Source organism: Phacochoerus africanus, chromosome 5 (genome assembly GCF_016906955.1).
Source record: "Phacochoerus africanus isolate WHEZ1 chromosome 5, ROS_Pafr_v1, whole genome shotgun sequence".
NCBI lineage: Eukaryota > Metazoa > Chordata > Mammalia > Artiodactyla > Suidae > Phacochoerus > Phacochoerus africanus.
In genome coordinates, this window is record NC_062548.1 from 84,081,869 (window position 1) to 84,108,513 (window position 26,645).

General features: G+C 46.2%; 1 protein-coding gene across 1 annotated transcript in view; it reads right to left on the reverse strand.

Moving 5' to 3' along the window:
- Window positions 1–6,643, reverse strand: part of B3GNT2 (UDP-GlcNAc:betaGal beta-1,3-N-acetylglucosaminyltransferase 2) — a 32,615-nt gene extending 25,972 nt beyond the window's left edge. Inside the window, exon 1 of the mRNA XM_047781983.1 lies at window positions 6,383–6,643. The gene's annotated coding sequence lies outside the window, so the exon portion shown is untranslated. The remainder of the gene's footprint in view (window positions 1–6,382) is intronic.
- Window positions 6,644–26,645: the final 20,002 nt, after the last annotated feature.

Consider the following 26,645-nt stretch of genomic DNA (forward strand, 5'->3'; position numbering starts at 1 on the left):
CATTTCACACAGGTGACCAATCAGCTCCAAAAGGAACACTTGAATGACTGTCACTTTAAGACTTAGAGAGAAAATGTCTATTAAAAATAATTGGGGGAGTTCCTGTCATGGCGCAGTGGTTAATGAATCCGACTAGTAACCATGAGGTGGCGGGTTCGATCCCTGCCCTTGCTCAGTGGGTTAACGATCCGGCGTTGCCGTGAGCTGTGGTGTAGGTTGCAGACGTGGCTCGGATCCCGAGTTGCTGTGGCTCTGGCATAGGCTGGCAGCTACAGCTCCGATTCGACCTCTAGCCTGGGAACCTCCATATGCCGCGGGAGCAGCCCAAGAAATGGCAAAAAGACAAAAAAAAAATAATTGGAGATCAACTAACAACAAATAATATGTCTTATTTAAGCTGAATGCTACATCAACAAAGTGTTGAATCAACAAAGATTTGGCTTCTAACTTTCAATAAATAACCTACACAATTTTTACAGTGAAATAGCCTATGAAAACACAGAAGATACAGTTGATTTAGTTATCTTTTTAAATAACTAAAAAGGGGACAAGGAAACTGTATGTCAGGCACAGTGCTGGGTATTTTAGGTATATTGTATTAATTTTCTTAGCAAATCTGAAATAGCTTTTTTTTTCTTTTTTGTTTTCTTAGGGCCACACCTGAGGTATATAGAAGTTCCCGAGCTAGGGGTCGAATCAGAGCTGTAGCTGCCAGCCTACAACACAGCCACAGCCACACCAGATCTGAAGCGTGTCTGCAACCTACACCACAGCCCACAGCTCCTTTAATCCACTGAGCAAGGTCAGAAATCAAACCTGCGTCCTCATGGATACTACTGAGCCACAAGCGGAATTTGCTGAGATGGGTTTTATCTCCTCTATTTCACTAATGAGGAAACTTGAGGCTTAGAGTATCAGGCAATAACCACAGTCACATAGTGAGTGTGTGCCAAAAATGGAACTCAAATCCTGGCCTGTTCCACAGAAGACTTTACACTCTGCTTCTGTAAATGCCATTTATATCAAGTTCAAGAATAGGCCAAACCAATCTACAATGATATGCATCACATCTAAGATGACATAAGTCAGAATAAGGGTTCCCTCTAGGGGCTGAGTACTGACCAGAAGGGGTACTATAAACGTTTACTTCTTGATTGAGTGGTGGACACACATTCATGAGATGCACATTTAATATTAGTGCACTTTACGCAGTTTACTCTATGCCACACCTCAAGTTAAAAAAAAAAAAAATCCTCCTCTGATTGACTCCAAGTTCATTCTCTTTAACCACTAAACCACCATACAACCACTTGACAGAGACCGGCCACACTCTAGAATTGATTCCCTTGGATAATCAGTTTTTTAAAACATTCTGGTAAACACAGTACATCTTAATCACATCAGAGTGAAGCCTTCGGAACAATAAACCTATTTTTAAATGCCACAGAATGAAAAGTAGAAAGTATCAATTTCCTTGCTACTTGGGAATTTCCCCTCTGTAGCCACATTAGAATAAAAACAATTTTAAAACTTGCTCTAAGGGAATGTTCACAGATGCACAGAAAACCTATAAAAAAAATTCTTAAAGACTTATCTATAGAAATAACTACGTAAAACTACACAAAATATTTCAAGACGTTATGATTTTATCAACAGCGCTGCCCCTCGAAAAAAGTTTGAATCTTGCTACAAAAATTAAGACAAGGCAAGAAGACAGAGCTGATGCGCAAAGTGCAAAAAACTCATAGTAGGAGCCACAACTCTCAATGCAGAGTTGTAACAAATAAACAATTTTTTTTCCAGCAGTAAAATAATTGAGGCGCATATGCCCTAATAACAAAATACCAATTGAGTAGCAAGTTCTTCCCACCAAAGCTTTGTTCAGACTAGCAAGGCCTCATCATCAGTTGGTGATGATGAAATCATTACATCAATTCGCTCAAAGCCTTACCCCCACACACATTTACCTCTTATTCAAAGGTAATTGCCTCTCTGGAGAGATGAATTTATCCATCCTACAATTTGAAGACAAATTTGGCAAGCACCTAGTTACAAGTTATCCCACCTTGAGAGAAGTGGGGAGGGACAGCTGGATCCACACCTGTGGGGTATATGGTCTTTACTGGGCACTTGTGATTATGTAATCCAGGAAACCCAACTTCCAAACTGTCAGAGCCCAGTTTAATTCATGTTTTAACATTCTGTACACACCAAAAATGCCAGGCAACTGATCCAAATGATTTTAACTTCTCCTGGGTATTTGCAGATAAATCCAAAAGGGTTTTATGAGAATTTTTCAGTATATGTAACTTATGCACCACTATTGTACATGCTGCATAAATTACATAACCAAACAGTAACCCAGATGCAAGAATTTCCATGTTTATAAAAGTAACCATTGGCATTTATTCCATTTTAAAGTCTTTAACAAAACTGCCCAATAAAACTGTCCAAAAAGGGGGGGGGGAGTTCCCCTTGTGGCGCAATGGGATAGGTGGCATCTCTGCAGCACCAGGACACAGGTGTGATCCCCAACTGGGAACATCAGGTTAAAGGATGAGGTGCTGATCACAACTGCAGCTTGGATCTGATCCCTGGCCCTGGGTGGCCAAAAAAGAAAAAACAAAAACCTAAGTAGAGTCAAATATTGCTGCTATTAAGTTAGAATGAATTAAAAAGCTCTGACCCAGTACGTCAAGAACAGAATGTGCTTTAAGAACATTCACAGCCCTGGTTCAGCATTTTTAAATTACAGTTAAAAATGAAAACAAGGAGTTCCTGTCGTGGCTCAGTGGTTAACGAGTCTGACTAGGAACCATGAGGTTGCAGGTTCAATCCCTGGCCTTGCTCAGTGGGTTAAGGATTCAGCATTGCCATGAGCTGTGGTGTAGGTTACAGACGTGGCTCGATCTGGCGTGGCTGTGGTGTATGCCGGTAGCTGTAGCTCCGATTAGACCCCTAGCCTGAGAACCTCCATATGCCACAGGTGTGGCCCTAAAAAAAAAAAAAAAAAAAACAAAAATACAAAAACCCTGCCTTGTCAAAACTAAAACTTATAAGGTGTGAGGGGAGCAGGACAGGCCATCCCAAAACATGTCACTTTGAACATACTGATTATTTTGAATTAAAGTTACTTGAGAAAACAGCCAGTGCAAGGACACGCTGACCCTCCCTTGTCCCCCTGAAAGCAAAAAATAAATCTCCCACTGAAGGTATCCTCCCTGCACCGGAAGGGTAGAAGGCATCCTCAGCGACAGAGACAGGGCTGTGCAAATCAACCTTGTCACTTCTTCACCAGTTAGTTACCCTAACTCCAAACCCCTCTGTCTCCTCAATTCTTCCCACGTTTGTTTCCTTGTCTAAAAGGTATGAAAGTCGCCTGCTTTGGTCACTTCTTTGGAGTCACATATTTTTAAGGGACCCTGAACACATGAAATTAAATATGTTTTTCTCCTTATGTTAATCTGCTCATCTGTCTTATGTCAATTTAATTATTAGACCAGCCAAAGAATTTAGAAGGGAAGAAAAGTTTTCCTCTTGTTTCAAAGTTTGAGAAACAAAGAACTTACCTCTTTTTCTTTTTTAAGGGCGCACCCGAGGCATATGTAGGTCCCAGCCTAGGGGTCCAATCGGAGCTATACCTGCTGTGGCCTACAGCCACAGCAAAGCCAGATTCGAGCCGCGTCTTCAACCTACACCACACCTCACAGCAATGCCAGATCCTTAACCCACTGAACAAGGCCAGGGATCGAATCCAAAACCTCAAGGTTCCTAGTCAGATTTGTTTCCACTGTGCCACAACGGTAACGCCAGGATTTACCTTTTCTCTTATCCTTGCGTCAGCTGAGAAAGGTGACGTTTCTATCCAAAATATCTTAGCTTTATACCAACAATGCATCAGGTAAAGCAAAATGATTAACTTTCTTAAGATTCTCATTCATTTCCTAATGTAACTTAAAAAAAAAAAAAGCCACACTTTTTTACAAACAGTACTGTGAAAAATCAACCACAAATAATCAGTTCCACTTTCCTATTTTTAGTAGAACTTTAGTATCTTAGAATTAGAGAAATCTAAATTGTGGTTTTCTTTAAAAAACAAGGAAATCTTTACAACTACAAGCCACCTATATATATACTAAGCTTGCCATGAAAAACCTGGGGGGAAAAAATCAATTCATAATTTTACCAGCATATTATGTTTATTTTTCTCAAAAGATTACCTCATTCCCTGGATTTTAAAAGCTATCCACCAGCTGCCAAATTTGGCTGATTTTAGTCTCAGTCAGACCAATCAACATGGTTACAGTTTTTGGTAAGAGGAAGTTGGTGCCTGGAGGACCGTCTATATTGATTACACAATGACCACCACTTATTAAGTGATTCTTAACTCCCACGATGCAAAACTAGGAGTTTGGCAAAAAGTCTCCTATTTGTCCTCAAAAACAATCTTGTGGAACAGACACTACCATCCCCAAAACTAGACACGGAAAAAGAGGCAGGGATGCTAAACAATTTGTCCAAGGCCACGGAGCAGTATGCTGCAGAAGCAAGACCTGAACAGTGAAGGTGGGAAGTGGGAACTCTTACAGAAAGTTCATGTTCATCACACACATGCCATCTGCACAAAAATTAAATGAAGGGCATGAGCCCCTGCTACAGGCAGCTTCCCAAGGGAAGAGAGTATTCCAAAGAGAGAAAGTACTTCCAAACAGGAGATAAGATAAAGACATTTGCAAAGGCTTGGCAGCAGAGAAAGGTTCTCAAGTATAGTTCTAAGTACAGGTTCTCAAGTATACGGCTTCGGCCAGTCCATGGTCCTAAAATCTAATCCAGTTTATGGGTACCCAGACTCTTAACACGCCCAAATTCCACCAGGCTGAATAACCTTCATTCAAAAGAAGCAGAAGAGGGAACTAGGACAGCGGGGAAGAAGTGACCACTAGACCTATCCTCCCGGGAGGTAAGCTGTCAGATCCACATGGCGGAGGCCAGGAGAGGGCTCAAGAGGAGAGCCCGAGCGGAGCTGGGTTCAGCTGGGTCTCCTCCTGGCCCTGTCAGCCACCTCTTTAACCATCCCAGTCCTGGCCCTGTCAGCCACCTCTTTAACCATCCCAGTCCTGGCCCTGTCAGCCACCTCTTTAAACCATCCCATTAACTCCCGAGGCAAAAATTACACCGGAAAGATTTGTTATAACAAGCAGAAGCCCATATTCACCAACTGGCTTTGCAATCTGAAATCTACAGCAAGGCTCCAATAAGGGAGCGGTAGGAGAATATGGAATAATTGTTCCAAATTACCATACTACTAAATTAGGAAGGTTCAGGAGGCCATGGGGAACAGGGATGAAAAGACAAGCATACCACCTTTACTTAAGGAGAGAGTGTCCTCGCCAACCCAGGTTTCAGGCTCTGACACTTGTAGGGATTATCTAGGCTGCTTCTCCCCTTCTCATAGGAGACAGTGGGTTCTGGGGCTTTCCTGAATGGAAAATACTGTGGCCTGGAAATTAAGGTAACTGGGTTTCATTGCCTCCAGAAGGGTCGGCCTGCCGTCCCACGGCAAGCCAGCAAGAGTCCGCACCGATCCAAGACCACCCTGCACGCCAGGTGTTTTGCAGAGGCCGGCTCGACGAGCTCCCCAAAGCACCCACCCTTCCCCCTCCCCAGGTTTCGGTCAAGCAGCCTGGTTAATCATTCAACGCGGGCGCCGTGGAATATTTTTGTAGAGGTCACAGCAAAAGGTTCTCTCCCTAAGTTTCACAGAAACCAGCCTTTAGGGACCCAGAGGTGGCAGTGGCAGGCGGATGGGGGTGGGGAGAGACTGCCGGCAGCTCTTTGGCTCACAAAACACCTGATCTCCCCATGCGGCACCAGAGGCAGCGCAGTGTGAGGGTGGGGTGCGGGGTTGCAAGTGCGAAACCTACCACCGCCCCCTCCCCGAAACGCCAGGACAACCCAAATGAGGAGGCCCAGCCTCAGACCCCCCTTCCCAACGCCTGCATCACCCCCGCGCGGGCTCCCCCGGAAGTTGGGGTGCAGTGGGGAGGGAGGGATATTCCTAGGTCCCGGGGCGGGTGTGGAATGGAGCAAGAGGCTCAGAAGGCATGGTACCGTGGGTTTCGTTATCCTCTTCCTTCAGGGCAAAGAAGGTGGCGGGGGGCCGAGGGAGAGGACGGGGACACCTAAATGCGGCAGAAGCCACCTAGAGACGGTTTCCTCCGCTGGGGCGTCGGTACGAAGCCGGAACAGGCGAGAAACTGGGTTGTACTGGGGGGTGGGGGGGCGGTGAAGGGGGAGCCGGGAACTAGAGAGCTAGGAGGGAGCGAAACCAGCCTGGGAGGTGGGAGGGAGGCTGCGGGAGTGTAGACCCGCCCGGCCCTACCTTGTCCGGGAGCTGCTCCTGCTCAGCGGGGCGGGGGCGGGAGATCGCGGCTGCATCCACGTCCCGGCCGCTCCGCGCGGCTCAGCCCGGCGACCGCCGCCGCTCTCGCTCCATGCGTTGCGCCCGCGAAGGGCGTACTGGTGGTGTCGGCGACGGGGTGACTGACTCGGCTCGGCCCGGGCTCGGTTCCGGCACTTGTTGCAGACACCTCCGCCGCGCCTCACTCACGGCTCGTGGCGTCTCCACCGCCTCCGGACTCCCGGCCCTCCCCGTCCTCGCGGCCCCGCCCCTGACCGATGCGCCAATCGGGCCGGGCACCGCCCCTCATGTTACCGCCCAGTCTGGCCCGCAGCCCAGAGACCCAAGTTTAGGGAAGGCGCAGCTTCTCCCTGTCTGCCAGGGGCGCCTGGGACCCGCCCAAGCTGATGTTGCTCCTGGTTCCAGGGTCTCTCCATGCCCATACCTGAGAAGCAAAGGATTAAACTAGGGGAAAGGGACCCTAAGAATTAGACCCTCGGTGGGAAAAAGGGCAGCTCGAAGCTCAAAAGAACTATTTTCCAACTCCAGTCTAACCTAAATCCTTCTTGAGGTACCTTTGACGTTGGGAAACTAAGCACATGGCCTGGTGAGAACTCCAGTGGCCTCTTCTGGCCAGAGTGTTTGTGACTGGTTCTAGACCGAACTGCGACCAACCAAGTGCTTGTGCCAATGTGCCCCAGCAAAACCCTGGGGTTCCACCATGGACGATGAAGGTAGGGGTTCCTGGGGCCAAAATGGAACTTGACCATTGCTCTCTGACCCTCCAGTACCTGCTGCCACCTCTTAGGTATTCAAATGATGCCTACTTGGCACTGTTACCCGATCTTTATGAAGCCACCCAGTACATGAGGAGAGGGGAGTCTTAGTTCTCTTTGTGGTGTCTTACAGAGGGTTTTCTTGAGGTTCCTGGCAAGTCTCAGGATGCCAAAAACGCAACATGCCTAGAAACTGGGCCTCGAACCCACACCACGGCCCGGATACCTAGGTGCAGCCTTAATGGCCGAGCTGTGATATACATCCCTCAGGCTGGATGGGGAATTGATGCCTACACCCCCCACACACCCAATGGGACTCTGGGCACCACTGACGCACCCTCCTATCCCAGTACCCCAGCGGTCTCGCCAGAGCACTGCATTTTAAGGTGAACCCAAGATGCGGCTGACACAACTTTGAGGGCCCCAGGTGAGCCCAGCGCAACCGGATGGAGAGGTTGCCCTGGTTTGAAAGGTCTAGCACAATCAGTTCTATCCCCCTTACGTACTGCCTGGAGGTAAGCCTCTGGCCAAGAGGCACACCTGACAGCATCGCCTCTTTTGGTTTTATCTCTCCAGGAAGAAAGCAATCCCCTCTAGATAATCAGACTAAGGAATTAAGAGCACCACACCCTTAATTATTTGCATTTTTCTGGCTTCTGAGGTGGAATTAGCTGAAAGAGAAAGAATTGCTAAAGTAGTAATTTCAGGCACCTTTGAGCTCAGCCTACTCAACCATGTGCCCTTACTCTTAACCAAGCTCAGATTGAAAGAGGGGCAGGTTGTTGCTGGAGGCAAGGAGCCACCTGGGTGTCATCCTCTAGAAACAGGAATTTTATTTATTTATTTATTTTTTTGGGGGGTCTTTTTTGCTATTTCTTGGGCCGCTCCTGCGGCATATGGAGGTTCCCAGGCTAGGGGTTGAATCGGAGTTGTAGCCGCCGGCCTACGCCAGAGCCACAGCAACGCGGGATCCGAGCTGCGTCTGCGACCCACACCACAGCTCACCGCAACGCCAGGTCGTGAACCCACTGAGCAAGGGCAGGGACCGAACCTGCAACCTTATGGTTCCTAGTCGGATTCGTTAACCACTGCGCCACGACGGGAACTCCAGGAATTCTATTTTTTTTTTTTTTTTCTTTTTAGGGCCACACCAGCAGCATATGGAAGTTCCCAGGGCTGGGATCAAATTGGAGTTGCAGCTGCTGGCCCACACCACAGCCACAGCAACACAGGATCCAAGCCGCTGTGGCTATGCCAGATTCTTAACCCCCTGAGCCAGGCCAGAGATAGAACCCGAGTCCTCATGGATACTAGTGGGGCTCATAATCCACTGAGCTAAAGTGGGAACTCCGAAATAGATATTCTGAGTCACTTCTGGGAAAGTTTTGATTTGCAGTCTTAAGTCCTTTTTGCTTTTATGTTGAGCACATGATTCTCCTAAAATTGCAACATAAAGTCAAAGAAACAGTCGGATTTTTGTATCTTCAAAGAAAAACTTCTGGAAGGATACAGACAGGCTGTTAACCACTATTATCCCAGATGTGGGATTGAGGGAGATGAATTTTATACCCTTATTGACTTTGAATTTTTTTTCCAGTTATATTAACTTCCATAATTTAGAAAACAAATAAAACATCTTCAAATAAATAAAAATATTAGAAATTGTTTAAGAACGCTACAGAAAGTATAAGCTAATAAATGAAGCCTATGTCTTTCCATGTCAAAATAATTAATCCTGAACCCCTGTTCCTTGGTTTAAATAAAAATATCTCTAGGCTGCTCTTCTGATCTTTAAACGCTGTGATGGGACAAGACTAACAACTGAAGATTTTTTTTTCCCCGCCATCAGATCAGGAAAAATCTGATTGTTTCTACACATATGTGTCTTCCTTTTAAATGCATTCCTAGTAGCCACAGACATACTTTCAGGGCCTGCCAGCCAACTGGTTTTTAGTAGAGGAGCTGCTACAATGTCAGCTGGCAACCAACAAGGAAATTAAGCTCTATCCTCTGCAGCTGCCAAAAACTGCCCAGGCCCTGAAATTAAAAAATAAAGGCATTCTCTCCATAGTGCCATTAATTAATGCAGCTGGGAGTGTATCTGTAACAGTTACACTGTGTCTTCGGGGGAATTACTCAATGCTAAATTCCACTATTTCACTCAGTTACTCAATGCTAAATGCCCACTCGGCTGTAGTTTTGCTCTTGGGTTGGGGCCTGGGCCCATCATCAGTAGGTAAAGATGTATTATTCATTTATTTAACAAAGATGTGTCGACCACCTCCTAGGTGCATAGCACAGGGCTCAGCACTAGCATGGTGAACACAGCCGACACACTTTTCCCTCTCGGAGCTCACAGTCTAGCTGGAGAGAGAGGAGCTTAACAATTAAATGCACTGTCAATTGTATAATGACAATTGTGATACTGGCCAAAGGGAGTGCAAGGAAGAGGGACCATTTGTCTGGGAGTCCAAGGAGAGGTGACATCTGAGTTGAACTCTGAAGGGTGAGTAGGATTTACTTAGGCAAAGAAGAGAGTGGAACAGAGTTCCTGGCTGGTTCCGGCTGCAAAGGGGGGTGAGGGTGAGGATGGCTTTGAAGAGGAGTTTGGAGAGCTAGGCAGAGACTAGATCATGCAGGGCCTACTATACCATTTTCACACCATCCCTCTGACTGCAATGTGATGAAGGAATAAGGGAGGGGGAGGAGCGGAGTGGAAGGACAGTCAGGAGGCTGTTGCTATAATATAAGTGAAAGGGCTGTTTGTTTAAGCAGTGGAGCAAATGGAAAGATGTAGATACTAACAAGACCTGGGGATTACTTAGCCAAGGAGGAATCAAGGAAAACACCCAGATCTCTGCTTCTTCAAACAGATGGATGGTGGTACCATTTTCTGAGTTGGGGGAACCTCAGGGGAGGGGGATTGAGAAAACCTCCTCAAGGTTCACATTTGGTCAGGGTGGGTTTGAGGTGCCTGTAGGATGTCCACGTGGAGATGTTATGTTGTGTAGGTGGTTGGCTGCAGGGTCTGGTGCTCTGTAGAGAGGCTGGGACTGAAGTAGCTGGTGTAGAGGTGGCAAGAAAGTCATGAGAGTGAGATGGCCTCTGAGGAGAGTATAGAGAAGAGGGACTATGACTGAGCTTTAGGAACCCTTATGTTAAGGCTAGACGGAGGCAAACGGGCAGAGAAGGTGGAGGAACAGCCAAAGAGGCAGGAAAAAAGTAGGAGATTGGGGAAGTGGTGTCTAGAGCCCCGGCAAAGAATGTGTCATAGGAGGCAGTAGCCAACAACACTCAAAGTGGCTGAGAGATGGGGAAATGAGGCCTGAATGCATCCACTGAATTGGGTGACCGTGGTGTCACTGGGAATTTTACAGAGCAGTGACTGTGGAGTGAGAGGGTGGGAGATAAACCGGAGTGGATTGAAAAGTGAGTGAGAGATGAAGAAAGGTACTGACTACCAGCAACTCTTGAAAGGTTTGACTGTGAAGGGTCAGAGAGAGAAATAGCTGGAGAAGAATGTTTTGCCAGTAGAGGGTTTATTTTAGTTTACATTTATTTTAGAGTGGAATAAATTGAATGTGTTTAAATGCAGATAAGGACAACTGTATAGAGAAGAGGAAGATGAAGGTACGGCAGAGAAAGGACAGTGGACAATGAAGGCTCCTGTGATCATGGGAGATAACGGAACCAGAGAGTGGGTGGAAAGCCTGACCTCATGCAGGAGGCCACCTTCTCTATTACAACAGGAGGAAGGAGGTTAGATGTTGATGAACCAGGCAGGTTTGGTATAGAACGTTCAATCCCCCCACCTGATGCCTTCGTCTTGCTCTGGGGAGGGGACTGGGAGAGGAACAAGGACAGATGAGAGTTAAAGAGAGTAGAGAAGATTTGACACAGTCATTGCAGAAGGGGGGAAGGTTGAGATGACCAGAGATATGGCAGGATAGCAAGACAGCATGGCAGCCCTCTTAGGGTTGGTGGCTTGAACTAGTAAGTGGCCCTTTGACCATCCTGTGTGATTGCCTCCAACAGAGCTCAGCTGTCTGCTCTGGTGCAGGCTCAGATGAAGGAATTGCTAGGGCAGAGGAGCAAATCCCTTAAGCAAGGAATTGAGAACCTTGGCAAAAGTGGGATGGACATGATGCAGTAACAGAGAGAAAGGACAGAAATCAGTGGTTGGAAGGGTCAAAGGGGCAGGGCTCAGTCATGCTGGAAGGAGAAGGGATTGAGTCAGAGATTTAGATGCTTAAGTTTGTGGCTCAGGAGGTAGAGAAGGTTAGGACCTTGACAAAGCCAAGATGTGATGGGGGAGTGAAGAGGAGAAAGTCACTGGAGAATATAAGATCAAAGGATTGAGAGGCAGGGTATTGGATGGATCATCTGTGTGGATAACGAAGCCATCTATGAGGATGTGGGCAAGAGTTGTGGTGTGAAGGTCATGGAGCCAGGAGCAAAGTCTTAAGAGATTGAGGAAGAAGGAGTGACCATGAGGTCAGAAGATGGGAACCAGCAGGAAGGAGAGAGCACTGTTGGATGACGGCAGGATAGAGGCACTTGAGGGAATGACAAGGAATACAGAAATGAGTGGCCCATTTGGTTTTGCCCCATTCCTCTCTATGAAGCCTGATCCAGGAACTCTGTGAGCCAGGGCCACATCCCCCTCACTTCCTTCTCCTCCCCAAGGTATCCAGCAGGAAAAAATGCATGTGGAGGCCTCCCTTCCTCCTCCCCCTCTTCTTCCACTGAATGAACCCCAAAGGGGCACTGGCCATACACAGGAATCCCAGGTTTATCTCACCTCTGCTACTCACCTTCTGTCTTCCTCAGACAGGCTGTTGACCTTTTCTGCCCCAGTTTCATTGCCTGTAAAATGGGGATACTAAAACACATGCTGCTCTCCTGGCAATTGTAAGGAATAGAGGAGCTAACTTAAGTAAAAACACTTTCTAAACTGTAAAGCGCTGTAGGAATGTGAGTGATTTCCCTTTTCACAAGCCCCTCACATACACCCACATTTCTCCCAGGAGCCCTCCCCAAAAGATGGTGAGTCCCTGCTCCAGAGGAAGCTGTAATCTTGCCCGGAGGCAGGACAAACACACCCAAGACAATTAGAGAGGAATGCACAGCTATGTCTGATTAAGTGTTAAATTGTAAGGTGCAGACAATAAGAGCTCTGAGCTCAGACAAGAGAACAATTAGCCAGAGTTGGGAAAGTCTGGAAGGCTTCCTGGAGAAGGTGGGGTGGAAGGTGCCCAGATCGCTCACTTATGCTGAATATTTGCAAATATGTCCCATTCTTTTATGGCTGCAAAGACTGTCAATCTGATAGTCTTTTGGTAGATCCATGGATCTACCAAAAGTTTCCAGGCTGAGATTTCTCTCTGGGTGCCCCTGCTTCTATAGTCACTCCTATAGCCCTGCCCCCTCTCACTCATAGGCCTGTGCTCCCCCAGGTACTTGGACAGCCTGAGCTACACAATGAAACCTACATGCTTTGCCCTGGGCCTCTCATGTCTGGGTCTCCCATGTCACCAATTCCTAGTGAAGGAGCAGAAGATGATCCAGCAAGTTTCCTGAGCCCTTTTTGGTGCCAGCATACATCTGGTATTTTGCACAGGCAGATTGCAGGCTTTTGAGCAAAAAGGATGCCCTTCCTTCTGCATCTGCCTCAAAGTACCTGGCCAGCCTAGGGCACCTGCACATCCACAGAATGAAAGCCCTGAGCCAGCTCCCACACCTGCCTCCTTTGCTCTTTACAATCTCTGCCTCATTGTCCAGGAGCACCCAACAACTTGCCATTCAGATACAAGCCCTATAGAGCGGGCTTCAAGAGCCCAAGACCTGCAACCCAGAGCTGGTTTCCACCTCCTTGGTTACATGGAAGCCGGTGCCTGCAGCCCTCTGGACCTTAGTCAGAATGAAGGCCTTCACCTTCCTGCTCAGCAACTAGCCCCTATAGCCTGGCTGGGGCCTCTATTCTGGACCTCCCTCCCTGGTTCACCACCGGCCTCCCCCATACCTCCACCAGCATGCCACAGAGCCAAGCGCACAAGGGTAGCATCAGAAGCAGAAATCCCCAAATCCCATATATACTGTGGATGAGGTTTTCTCCAAAAGGATAGCAGTGATATGCTAGTTTGTTAATCAGTTCCAAGTGGGGCCATGAACAACAGCAGACATCTGTCAATAGCTAAAATATTAATTTCTGATGGAAAGTGTGGAATTTTTAGAATTCTAGTCCAAATCCCTTGGAACCTTGGCCCCAAAAGTAGCTTTCTGGAGGCCAGATACCTGACACTAGAGATAATATCTTGAATGTTAGACAATTAAGTCACATGTTAAAAATTACCAGACTCCTGAAGCAGACCCTGTCTCCCAAGGTTACTTTGACTTTACAACAGCAGAAAAACACAAAACCTTATTATCAGCTGCAGATGCTAGAAACCAAGGTCATGATTCCCTGGGTATTTGTTTCATATCCCACTGAGCTCTCATGGGGGAAAAACTCAGAATTCCCAGGTGAGTAAAGTCCAGCTCATACATAACATTGCAGTGATGTATAAGGTCAGCAGTTTGAAGGGACATGAACAGTCATCTCTATTAGGGTCATCATGTTGTTTGCAGAATGGAACTCTTGTGAGAAATACAAAATCATATTTCCGGTTATTATCAAACTACAAAATTACATTCAAGAGGAGAGGCCCATAATTGCAGCATCAAGCATGAGACAGTGCCATTAATACGATTATCAGGGCGTAAGCCTATTAGAGAACTTAATGCCTCTTTGCTGGCATCATCCTTTGTAAAGCTTCCCCGGGTCTGGAAGCCATCTCAGTTGTAAACACAACTGTTACAAAACAGTGATTTCCAAGGGGCACAACAAAGCTCTGCTGGCCTTTACCAAAGGTCAAAGCTGCCTGGCTAAGAAGAATAGAGAACATTTCTGAAAAATGAAGATTCACCTGCCAACTCTAGTTCACCTGCCAACTCTTCCATAGAGAATGGAAGTACATCTGGCCTTGAGTCCTCTCCAGCCCATCAGCAATCCAGACATGGGTATGCTTGTCACCGGGAGGTATGCATGTGCCAACTTAGATGGACACAGGAGCCTAAGTTTTGGCTGCCGCTGGTGAAAAATCACGGTGTGGAAATCCACAAACCCAGGTTCAAATCCTACTCTCAGATCAAGCCCTGTGTGTCCTCATGAGAATGGTAATACTTACCTCTAAGAGTTCCCAGGAAGGGAAATTGAGGTCACCTATGACAAAGTGCCTGTAGACACCTGGTACTAAATAAATGTTCATGTCTCCCATGGCCTTAGAAGTGGGACCAAGTGCTCATCAGGATGAAGTACATGTGGTGTCTAGGCATAGATGCCTGGGAATTATCAGCCTTTGTCCTTGGAGTCCACAGGAGGAACTGCTACCTCTTCTCATTCCAAAGGGTTCAGACATCATCAATTATTGTCACCATGTAGAAAGGAAAGATCAATTCGTGGTCCCTGAGAGGAGCCACCTACTTGGTCTTCAGGAATCAGTGACAATGAAACTCACGTGGCAGACTGTCTCACAGTAAAACCACCAACAGGAGGGGCAGGGCCTCCTCCTTAAACAGTACAGAGAAATCCAAGGGCAGCAGACCCCATGGATAGTCTTCAAAGGGAAGCAGGATACATGTAACAATGTGGATGAATTCCAACACATGTGGAATGAAACAAATCACACACAAAAGAATACTTGAAGTCCAAGGAGATGTAAAAACTAATCTATGGTGATAGAAATCAAAACACTAGATGTCTTGGGGATAATGAGAGAATTAACTGGAAAGAGGCATGAGGGAACTTTCTGAGATAAAATGTTCCATCTGTGGATTGGAGTGATGATGATGATTACATGAGAGCATACCTTTGCCAAAAACTCGTCACCCTATACACTTTGGATTGGTGCATTTTATTGCTTGTAAGTTAGACCTCAACTAGCAGGAAAAAAAAAAAAAAAGGAAGCAGCAGTGTTTAGGGAGAGGGGAATACAGACAAGTGGGAGAAAGAAAGGGGCTCCCCACCCAGTCCCACTACTGTGCTGGGCAGTTTCTCCAGCAGCCAACTATGGGGCAGCTATGAACTGACTATCAGACCACACTACAGATAGGAGAGGATGCACTTTTCTAAAAATGAATATCCTATTCTGGGCCAAACATTACCCTTGTTCTTCTACAATTTGAAAGGCTTTCCATCACAATTTCCTTCTTTTCTCATCTAAAGCCATCCCAGGATATGGTTCTCTAAAATCAGCCTCCTTTAGAAGTCACTCTCAGAGTTCTAGTTGTGGAGTTCCAGTGGAAATGAATCCGAATAGGAACCATGAAGTTTCTCGAGTTCAATCCCTGGCCTCGCTCAGTGGGTTAAGGATCTGGTGTTGTCGTGAGCTGTGGTGTGGGTCACAGATGTGGCTTGGATCCCACGTGGCTGTGGCTGTGGTATAGGCCGGCAGCTGCAGCTCAATTCAACCCCTAGCCTGGGAATCTCCATGTGCCACAGGCGCAGCCCTAAAAAACAAAACAAAACAGAAAGAAGTCACTCTTCCTCCACCTTCAGCTGTGCATGCCCATTATTACGCATAAACTTTGTGCCCTTAATAACATAAGAAAAGGAATGAGAGTTTAATTGATCAACCAAAGTCAAATTAATGGTCATCATAAAAACAGTTTGGGTCATCAAGAAACTTTCAACAAGGAAGAATTCTTTTTTTTTTTTTTGTCTTTTTGCCTTTTCTAGGGCCGCTCCCTTGGCATATGGAGGTTCCCAGGCTAGGGGTCGAATCAGAGCTGTAGCTGCCAAGCCTACGCCAGAGCCACAGCAACATGGGATCTGAGCCACCTCTGCAACCTACACCACAGCTCACAGCAACGCAGGATCCTTAACCCACTGAGCAAGGCCAGGGATCAAGCCCACAACCTCATGGTTCCTGGTCGGATTCATTAACCACTGAGCCGTGACAGGAACGCCTCAGCAAGAAAGAATTCTGACAAACATTTCAAAAAGTAGAGGCCCCCAAAGGGCAGGAGAATGGAATGCGCGATTAGAACTGGAACAAAAACCAGATTGTAGATCCAACTCTATCATCAAGTATTTGTGTGACAAATCCCTTTGTGCTATCAAAGGGAATTTATCACCGATAACAACAAGATCATGGGCAAGGTTGCCCCTGCTTAGTTTGATTTCTCTGCTATTCTCTTGGCTCCTCCTTCTTCCCATTTTCTTCCTTTCCACAGGCATCTCACTCCAAGCCAACATCCACCAGAAAAGGGACTCTTCTTCCACTTGTCACTTTTGATGGTTCACGAAAACTGTCCTATGAGCTTCCTCTTTCCATTTCATTGGCTGAAATGTAGTCACATGGCCTTTCCTAAACCAATCACTGGCTAAGTGAATGGAACCACCCCAACTAGTTTAGGCAAATTATGGTTTACCCTTGAGTCCGCACACAAAGAAGGTATGGACCCCCAAACACAGTTAGTGCCACCACCCAGGGCAAAGGGGGTATTATAAGTAGAGTTTCCTTGGCCCTGCAAATAGGAAGTTTATCAGGCAGGCAATGCCCGGAAGGAAGTAAAATAAGCAGGAAAGGACAGAAGGAGAAATCAAGCTCTAATTAAATCATAATAAAAACCTTAGCTGATCTTTCAGAAAGCTCCAGTGCTGGGGTGGCTCAGAATTGTCCCAAACTGGGGTAAGAGGGCTGGGCCTTTTCACTCCTGCATCAACCATACATTAGATGTGGGATGCCCTTGGGAAGGGAATATTACTGTGGGCAAGGTGACTCTTTTCAGCAGATGAAAAATCTCAGAGAGGAACTCAGCTGACGATTTGCTGCCACCCCTCCCAGGAGATGGGGAAAGGAGTGCTTCAGTCTTGGAGGGGAGAGATGGATGGCTCAACATGTCATCCACTATAGGAGGGCTGTATGTTGCATGGGAAGTTCCTCAGGTCTCCTAGAAACCAACCAGGAGATCCCAGTCATGTTCAGAGAAAACATTCAGCTCTTACCAGGACCATCTCCAGGACCCAATTATCTCATTACTCTTCCACTTCCTTAGAAGAGGTGACAGAAGAGCTTCCAATGTCAGCTACCATTCTTGATCCCTTGCCCTGGAAATTCTGTATGCCACAGGCACAGCCAGAAAAGAGAAAAAAAAGGGGGAAAAAAGGACTGGGACAGCTGGGGAGATGGCTATGTACACTAAGTTTGGATGGGACCCAAGCCCTCAGACTTAAGGAGCGTGATGCCCACAAGAATGAAAATCCACAGGAATAGTCTTGAACAAGCCGGGAGCCTGCTAAGCCCTGGCATCTGTTGAACGTCCCAAATTACACACACTAAGCTGTTCAGTTCCACATTTCCATAGTGCCCTTCCTGCCAAGCTTCCTAGCATGGTCTACACAATGGGAAAATCAAAACGAGCAGCTAGACCAATTATGGATATGACAGGTCAAACAAATAAGCCTTTATCTAGGACTTGAGCAGACATGGTCAACAAGGGTCTAATCCAAAAATTGAGATTTGCACAAAGAAAGGCTTTATAAAACAAAAAGGAGGGGTGGGGTGGGAGTAGGGATGTTGGCATGAATTTTTTTCTCTCTCACTGAAAATTTTTTTTTTTTTGTCTTATCTAGGGCCACTTCCACGGCACATGGAGATTCCCAGTCTAGGGGTCTAATTGGAGCTGTAGCCACCAGCCTACGCCAAAGCCACAGCAACGCAGGATCCGAGCCATGTCTGCGACCTACACCACAGCTCACGGCAACACTGGATCCTTAACCCACTGAGCGAGGCCAGGATTGAACCTAAAACGTCATGGTTCCTAGTCGGATTTGTTGACCACTGCACCACAACGGGAACTCCTGAAAATATTAACATAACATCTTACCCCATCTCTCCAAGCCACCCTGTCCCCTCACCCTCAACCCCTAGCCTCTTGGACATTCTCTAGGTCTGTTACTAATCTGGCTGTAGGGCCAACCCACAGGAAAGCATTAAGCTAGGGTATGAAAATAGCTGTCATGGAAAAGACCTGGGAAATTTACTTTGTTAATTGTTACATATCTAGTTAAAGGCCCCCAAATTAAATGTTTCTGTACATACTCAGGAAGTATAGAGACTAGGTGTTACAGAAACCCCAAGCATTTCAGATAAGTGAGAAATTCTAGGTAGAGCGAGGGACTTGAATCTGATAATGCCACTATTTTAGTAGGCAGCCAGACATGGTAACTTATTTTATTATTATTACTGTTGATGAGAAAAACCATAAACTTCTGGTCACCCTCATTCCAGCAGGAGAGACCTCAAGTCTTGTGGATATTCATTGTTCTGAGGAAAGGAAAATGCAGAACAGTTTTCTTTATCCTTTTTCCCTTTCTGGATTAACAAAGGCCACCTCTCCTCATTTTGGTCCATATGCTTCCCTAAGATTCTGAAGTCCATAGAACTCTGGAAAATGAAATGTTTTTTCATAGTGGCACTAAAACTAACTTGGCAGCAAAATTCGACTGGAATGTATTGGTGGGGGGAGAGAGGGAGTTACTGTTCACTTATCCCATATTTCCTTATAAATATGTTAATGTGTTTGATCACAGATGCTTCTCCAGGCACATTAATATGTCTGAACAGAGATATATATTGAGGGAATGATCAGCATATAGATGATAACTGAAATCATGGGTATGCTGAAAGGTCCAGGGAATGAAAAGAGACTGAGAAGAGGGCAGAGGACCAAATTTAGTGAATGGGCCTGAGGGAGGATCAGGAAGCCAGGAAGTGAGAGAGGAAGTGTAAGCAGCTCTTTGTCCCCTCTCCTATTTGCTCACGTCTGTTTCCGTCAAACTTTAACAACTTAATTATAGATGTGAGACCACTAGGCAATATTTAACCTAACCCCTGTATTGCGTGCCCCATGCTTCACTAATTGAATAGCTTTTGCAAGTTCCTGATCATACAGTGCCTAACATGTAGATACTTTTCTGAAATAAGAAGTGGAAACGAAGAATAAGCAATTAATGGATGACTAGATCTTTTCTCCAGCTTCCCCTTCAATAATCATGTGAGCAAACTTTGTGAACAAGATAGCAGCTAAAGAAAGATCATGAGGAGTCAGCAAGTCTGCACAGTGAAAGATAACTGACCCTGCTCCCCCACCCCCAAATGATTAACTGTGACTAAGTTTCTCCTTTCCCCTTTAAAAACTTTCATGGCCGAGCAGAGTCTTCAGAGTTTGTTCTGGGACATGAGTCTGCCTTCTCCTCAGGTTGCCAGCCTCCTGAATAAAGCATCTTTCCTTTCGCAACCACTGCTTGTCTCTCAAGTATTGGCTTTCGAGTTACAAAACTAAGTTTGATAGCAGAAGGAAGAAAACAGGGTGTGGAGATGCAGCAGCCCAGGGAAGAGATGTTTCAGTGTAGTGGGTGGTTATCGGTGTTGGCTGCTCCATCAAGGCCAGTGGTGGCCCGAAAGGCAGCAAAGGGATTTGCAGCCTCAGACATCTCTTCTTCCAGGAGGCCAAAGAACACCACTCTTAAACCTATTTTCCTATTTTATCTTTTTAAGATTGCTGAACAATGCTTTGTTCTTTGTAGGTACCCAATAAAGACTTATTAATTAATCGACTGTGTCATTGAAAGCCATAGATCAGAGGGGCAAACCTGCTTTTGTGAGGTCTCATTTGGGATAAAAGGCTGAGAAGGCAGCAGAAAGCACACAGAGAAAGAGCATGAAGATGACTAAGAAGTGAGATGAGCTTGCTCACTGGCATGGAGAGTCGCTCCTTAACTCCCTGGAAGGGCAGTAGGGCTGGGTAACACAAAACAGTAAAATAGGTATATCTTTGAAATGAAAAGCGTAAGAACCATGGTAGAGAAAGTAGATTAATCAAAGAAACATTTATTCTTAAACTATGGGTCAGGAGAATTTATAGAAACTTAGAGATAACCAAATCAACTATTATGTCACAAATGATAAACACTCAGAGAGGCTGAGATATTCTCCTAAAGAAATAGCTAGTTACTGGCAAAGCCTGGACTCAAACTGAGGGCTCAGGCCCCAGTCCAGGCTATTTCTATTTTGGTGTGGTGACCTTTTTACAGATAATAGAGTTATAGCCTCTCTTACTTCTGGTGTCTGCCCCCCTTGTGGCTGAAGTCTGTATGGGGGCTTGCTGTAGGCTTCCTGATGGGAGGGGCTGATGCCTGCCCACTGGTAGGTGGGGCTGATTCCTACCCTTCCGGTGGGCGGGGCTTTGTCTCTGGATAAGATTTGAGGCGGCTGTGTGCCTGGGGGGGTCTTTAGGCAGCCTGTTTACTGATGGGCAGGGCTGTGATCCCACCCATATTGTTTGCCCTGGGGCTTCTCCGCGCTGATTGGTGGGCCCAGATTTTCTCCAATCGGCCACCTCCAGAGAAAGGCACGATGCTGAAAATTCCCGAGAGTTTTGCTTCCAATGCCCTTCCCCCAAAACAAGCCATATTCACCCCTGTTTTCCCAGGAGGTCCTCCAAGAACTGCAGTCAGGTTTGACCCAGATTCCTATGGAGACTCTGCTGGGACCCTGGGACCCAGTGCACCTGAAAGTCTGTGTGCACCTTTTAAGAATGGGGTCTACTTTTCCCCAGTCTGGTGGAGCTCCTGCACACAAGCCCCACTGGCCTTCAATGCCAGATGCTCCGGGGGCTCTTTCTCCCCGTGCCAGATCCCCACACACATGGGAGTTTGATGTGGGGCTCAGAGCTCTCACTCCTGTAGGTGAGTCTTTGTGTCAGAGTTACTTTCCAGTCTGTGGGGCTTCCCACCCGGTAGGTATGGGGTTGCTTATATCGCATAATTGCCCTTCCTACCTCTTGATGTGGCCTCCTCTTTGTCTTCTGGAGTAGGATATCTTTTTGAAAGTTTCCAGTCCATTTGGCTGAAGATTGCTCAGCATTTAGTTGTAAATTTTGTTGTTTTTAGGAGAGAAGTTGAGCTCCAGTCCTTCTATTCCGCCACCTTAAAATCTATCAGCTATCCAGGCTATTTCTAGAATAAATATAAGCTCTCACTACTGGGCCCCTCTCCCTAGTTCCTGCCCATCTCTCCATACTTTTATTAGTAAAATCTGGTTAAAATGAACATTTGGGCAGCTGGGGTCATCTGCGTGAAATCACAGGCACTAGGGCTAAAGCACTGTCAATGGGTGACCGTTTCCATGATGGATTCAAGGGTCAGAGATGGAGGGATTTACTCATCTGCCTCCTCTGGCAAGGAAGATGCAAGCATGGCTTCAGAAATTCACCCTGGGAAATACTTTTTTTTTTTTTTTTTAAATGTTTAGGGTCGGGGGGGGGGGGGGGGCGGGGATGTAGTCTCTCTCTTTCTTTTTTGTTTTCTTTTCCTTTCTTTCTTTCTTTCTTTTTTTTTTTTTTTTTTTTTTCTCTTTTGCTATTTAGGGCCGCACCAATGGCACATGGAAGTTCCCAGGCCAGGGGTTGAATCAGAGCTGCAGCTGCCGGCCTACACCAAAGCCACAGCCTCAGGATCCAGGACCCATCTACAATCTACAACACAGCTCACAGCAATGCCAGATCATTTAACCCACTGAGCAAAGCCAGGTATCTAACCCTCATACTCACAGATAATAGTCAGGCTTGTAACCTGCTGAGCCACAACAGGAACTCCTATTCTCTTTTCCAAATGGTATTAATTATTTTCATGATCAGAAAACATTCATTTAAAAAAATCTTTTTTTTTTTTTTTAATGAGTAAGTGGGCAGTTGGGGAGCAATTTAGGGTGAAATGGGCTTTTTGCCAGGACGAGCAGCAACCTCTTAGAATCAGGTTGTGCCAGATGAAAACCAGGCAGTGCTCAAGGGAAACCGACTCCACTTTCCCTCCCCTATTTTTTTTTTTTTTGTCTTTTTGCTATTTCTTGGGCCGCTCCCTCAGCATATGGAGGTTCCCAGGCTAGGGATCCAGTCGGAGCTGTAGCCACCGGCCTACGCCAGAGCCACAGCAATGCGGGATCCGAGCTGCGTCTGCAACCTACACCACAGCTCATGGCAACGCCGGATCGTTAACCCACTGAGCAAGGGCAGGGACGGAACCCGCAACCTCATGGTTCCTAGTCGGATTCCTTAACCACCGCGCCACGACGAGAACTCCTCCCTTCCCTCTTATTCTCCTTTGGTTTGGTCTGTAGGTGAACTCCTGTGCAAGCCAGCAGCTTGCACAGAGAAGACTGTGAATATATTTTCTTCACTTGATGAGATGGGAGACTGACTAAAGGAGTGAAAGGGAAAGGAAGTGGACACTGGAGAATGGGAGAAACTGTGACTCTGGGGGGAACTGTTTCAGTGAAATATTATGTGACGGTCTGTTATAAGCAAAACCAAGGAGTATGAAATATGATTCTTCCCCCTTAAAATGTGTGACTGTTTGCTGCTCTATCCTCCAACACCCACTATGGGTGCCTAATGGGCAAAAGGGGCTCAATCAACCCTCTCTGAATGAAAGAATCAGATGTCCATTCATGAAAAGATGCAGCACATCCTTTTAGGTGGAAAAAACCCTATACCCTTTTCCTTGACTTTTTTAGATCCATTAGTCCCATCTGGTACCCTCTGCTTCAAGATGTTAGGAAAACAAGCCTCAGGGTACTGAAGGGACAACATTTCCACTCTCTTTGAATTCAGCACTGCCTGGCTGGCCGTTGGTGGCTTTTTTTTCTTCTTGTTTTTTTGTCTTTTTCAGGTTGAACCCTTGGCATATTCCCAGGCTAGGGGTCAAATAGGAACTGTGGCCTCTGGCCTACGCCAGAGCCACAGCAATGCTAGATCCAAGCCACATCTATGACCTACACCAGAGCTCCTGGCAACACCAGATCCTTAACCCACTGAGCGAGGCCAGGAATCAAACCTGCGTCCTGAGGATTACTAGTCAGATTCGTTTCCTCTAAGCCATCACAGGAACTCCTGGCCATTATTTTTTAGCAGCTGCCCCTCAGAGTCCCAGGCATTGGACCCTAGCAGAGTCTGCTCCAAGACTGTCAAGTCCTCATGTCTAAGGTCAAACATGCCATTCTGACACTAAGGAGACCCCAGGCACAGTTTTTCCCATTTTAGTAGCAAGATCCAGGCCTGGCTGAGGTACTACTGTATCAGGGCACAAAAGCTATTCTTATTTTGCTTCCACAACTCACTTTTGGATGCCAGAAAAGGGAAGTTTCAACCTCCACACCTGAAACACAACATTTCAAAACAGCAGGAGAGTCCTTTGGAAACTTCTCAAGTTAAGTTATTAAAAACTTCCTCTGCCCCAAGGGTCAAGTCCTGCTATTCATGGATAACCCTCAAATTGCTGTCCAGCTTAGTGTCTGGATGAGCAATCTCCCAAGGGCTTGAGAATTTGGTCTGGAAAGCTGTGTCCTATAGAAAGTGCCAGCTGTTCCTGCAAAGGAAACAGTTATTCTTTGCCCCAGAGGTCCTAGGCCAAAAGTGTAGGAGAGCCCAAAGACATTGCTCTTAGCAGATTTTACCCCAATTTTTTAGCCAAAGAAATTGTACCCCTCAAATCCACCCAGGAAGAAAACATCTCCATGATACACAGTATTGGATCCCATGCTTCTCATCAGAAAGGCCAGTTTTGCTCCAGGAAGAATTGATGGTGTCAGTCTCTCTGTGCAAGGTCAAAAACTTATATCATTGCAAGGAAATAAAAGTGCCTCGCTAGCTCTCCTGATACTGTGAGAGACTTCTTGGAGCAAGGAACTGAGCCTAGCCCTGGCTTGGCCACACACAGCTGGGAGGCATTTCAGGAAACAGGGAGCCATTGTCCCCAACAGGATGCATGCTTTGCCAGTGTGTCTCTTCATCAGCTCAACACAGGTTGGCTTCTTTGCCTGTGGATCAACAAAGTCCTGCTTGACAAATGTCAAATGTCTTGGTGGGTTAAAAGATCCCCAAGAACGGATGTGGATGAGGGATCTAATTGTAGCTTAGGGTTATTTTGCCTGGTCTAATTCAGTAAATATCAACTGAGTGGCTGACTTAAAAGAAACCATGCCACGTGCTACTGGAAAACCAGTGTAAGACCCAGGTGCCTGAACTCTGACCACTAAAAGTTTATCATCTAGTAGTAGAGGGCCCTGAGCATGTCAGCTCTAGACTCTGCTGAACCCAATGTTTCCTATAGAGAGGGAGCCTTCCCCCACCCAGAGCCCCCTTCTGAGAGGGATTGCACCAAGCTGTTCTATGTCTAGGAATGGCCACTGACTGCTTCAGGACCAGGGGCCTAGCCCAAGGGCCATTTTCAATAGGGAGGCAGTGGCCTCAAGTGCACTGTCATGGAAAGATGGCAAAACCTGTGGGAGCTGGGTGTACGTGGAAGAGGCAGAGGGCATATGGATGGGTAGGAGCTGAGTCCTTAAAGACCACATCCTGGAGGAAAGCTCCTATGACCTGGCTTTACCACTGCTCCTGCCTTTCCTGAGGCCTGTTTTCCTTTTGCAGGGCTCCTCTGTAAATGCATCCTTTCAATATCCATGCCTTGGCATACACACCTACACATACACACCCCCATTACCACTGCTACTTGTGTTACAAGAATCTCTATTTCTGACCAACCAGAGAAGAGGAATAAGAGAAGTCATGTGATTAACATGGTAGGAGTTGGAGGGCTTGCGAGATCTTAAACCTTTCGTTGAGATGTGGTCGGAGGCTTGCCCAGGTCTGACATGGCCACAGGGATTACAAGCTCCGCGAGGAATGCCTCATTTGCTGCTGTATCTCCTAGCTGAGTGCCTGCACAAAGTTAGTGATCAGTAAGTACCAGCTAAATGAATGATTGAATAGATCAGGAGCCAGAGAAATTAACTGAAGTTTAGCATTGGCCGTCTCCCGTGTGTCACAGTCTCTCTCCCTGCTGCTCCATGCCCTGGAGGCTGACCTATAGCTACTACATTGAAAGGCTTCCTTATCCTTTGACTTCCAGTGGGATTCAGCCAAAAGGGGAACCCTAGCCAGAGATCAAAGCAGCAAGTGATACCAGGGTATCCATGCCCTCGTGAAGGCTGCATTCTTGTAAGGCGATTCCCTCCATGCCTCTGCTCTGCCTCCCAATTCTCTTGCCTCTCCAGGCCTTAGACATATGGTGACTCCCAACCCAAAGTTATTGGCCCAAGGGAACACCAATCTTTTATGGTTTTCCCACCAACCTGTGTAAACAACGCTTTAGTCAACACTCCTCAAAGCACACGATTTGAATGTAGCATCTGTTTCCTGCTGAGACCTCAATTGATAAAGTTTTCAAAAATCAAGTCTACGATTTTTGCTATCTGGTTTTCTCTGTGTTCTAGTACATTCTGCTCAGTTCTATCAGCACTCATTGCCTCACAAAGGCAAGCTGGCTGGGAGGATGTTTGCTCAGATTGACCCAGTATGACGTGAGGGTGGTGGGTGGCAGAAGGGAAACAAGAGAGTGTCCTTCCTCATCACTAGGAAATACATAGGGAGGGAGATACCTAACTTGGTACTTACCTTCCCAGCATGAGGTTGGGGTCCAACCTTCCATTCAGCAAGAAAATTTTTCTTCTCTGATAAAATTTGTTCCTTTGGCTAAAAAATGCTTTGTTTTGAGTTATGTTTTATTGTACAGCCACAAAATAATAATTAAAAAGGTTCTTTGGGTAAGAAGGTCATGGCCCTGCTCTAACTACGCATTTAATTTACCCAAATTAATGCAGAAGCAGAGCGGGGGTGGAATCTTCTATGTCACTTATGCCTTTTTATTATTGATAAGTTCTCAAAATCATATCAAGCTGTGCTCCTCTTTCAGCCTTTAGTGTGGGGTTAGGAAGAGTGGGTGGAAGCAGCAGAGATATTTTATTTTTATGACAATTTATCCTCTCTGAACATACTAACAGGAAAAAGTACATTTTTAATTTTCTAAAAAGGAGAGTAAAAGGGTCTCAAGTGATCTGAAGCTTTCTCCCACCTTAAAAAAAAAAAAAAATCCTCCTCACAGCTCTCTGGTGCATATTATTTTGTCTACTTGGGATCTACTTTTAAAGCAGGTTTACCTGCAAGCAGATTCAACAGCAATCTAAGATATAAATGATTGATTTCTTACCTAAGACTCAAATGGAAAAACACAGCATCTAAATTTACTTGTTCTGTTGGCTTTTTTTCCCCTCTCCCACAGCCCATTTAAAAAAGGATATACCAGTTTCTTTAGTTCTCAGTCTTTTGGCAGCAGCCATTTAAAAGAGAGAATCATGTGGTAATCATTAATTTTGCATGGGATCAACTCTAGCCTCAGCTTTCATTTGAGATGCAGTTACAAGAAAAACAGACTGTGTTAATTTCATCCCCGCTGGGGTTGCTTGGCAACAAGGCTTTGTTCCAGATCATCTCTTCTTCTTGGCCCAGAGTGATCTCTTTGGGGCGTCACT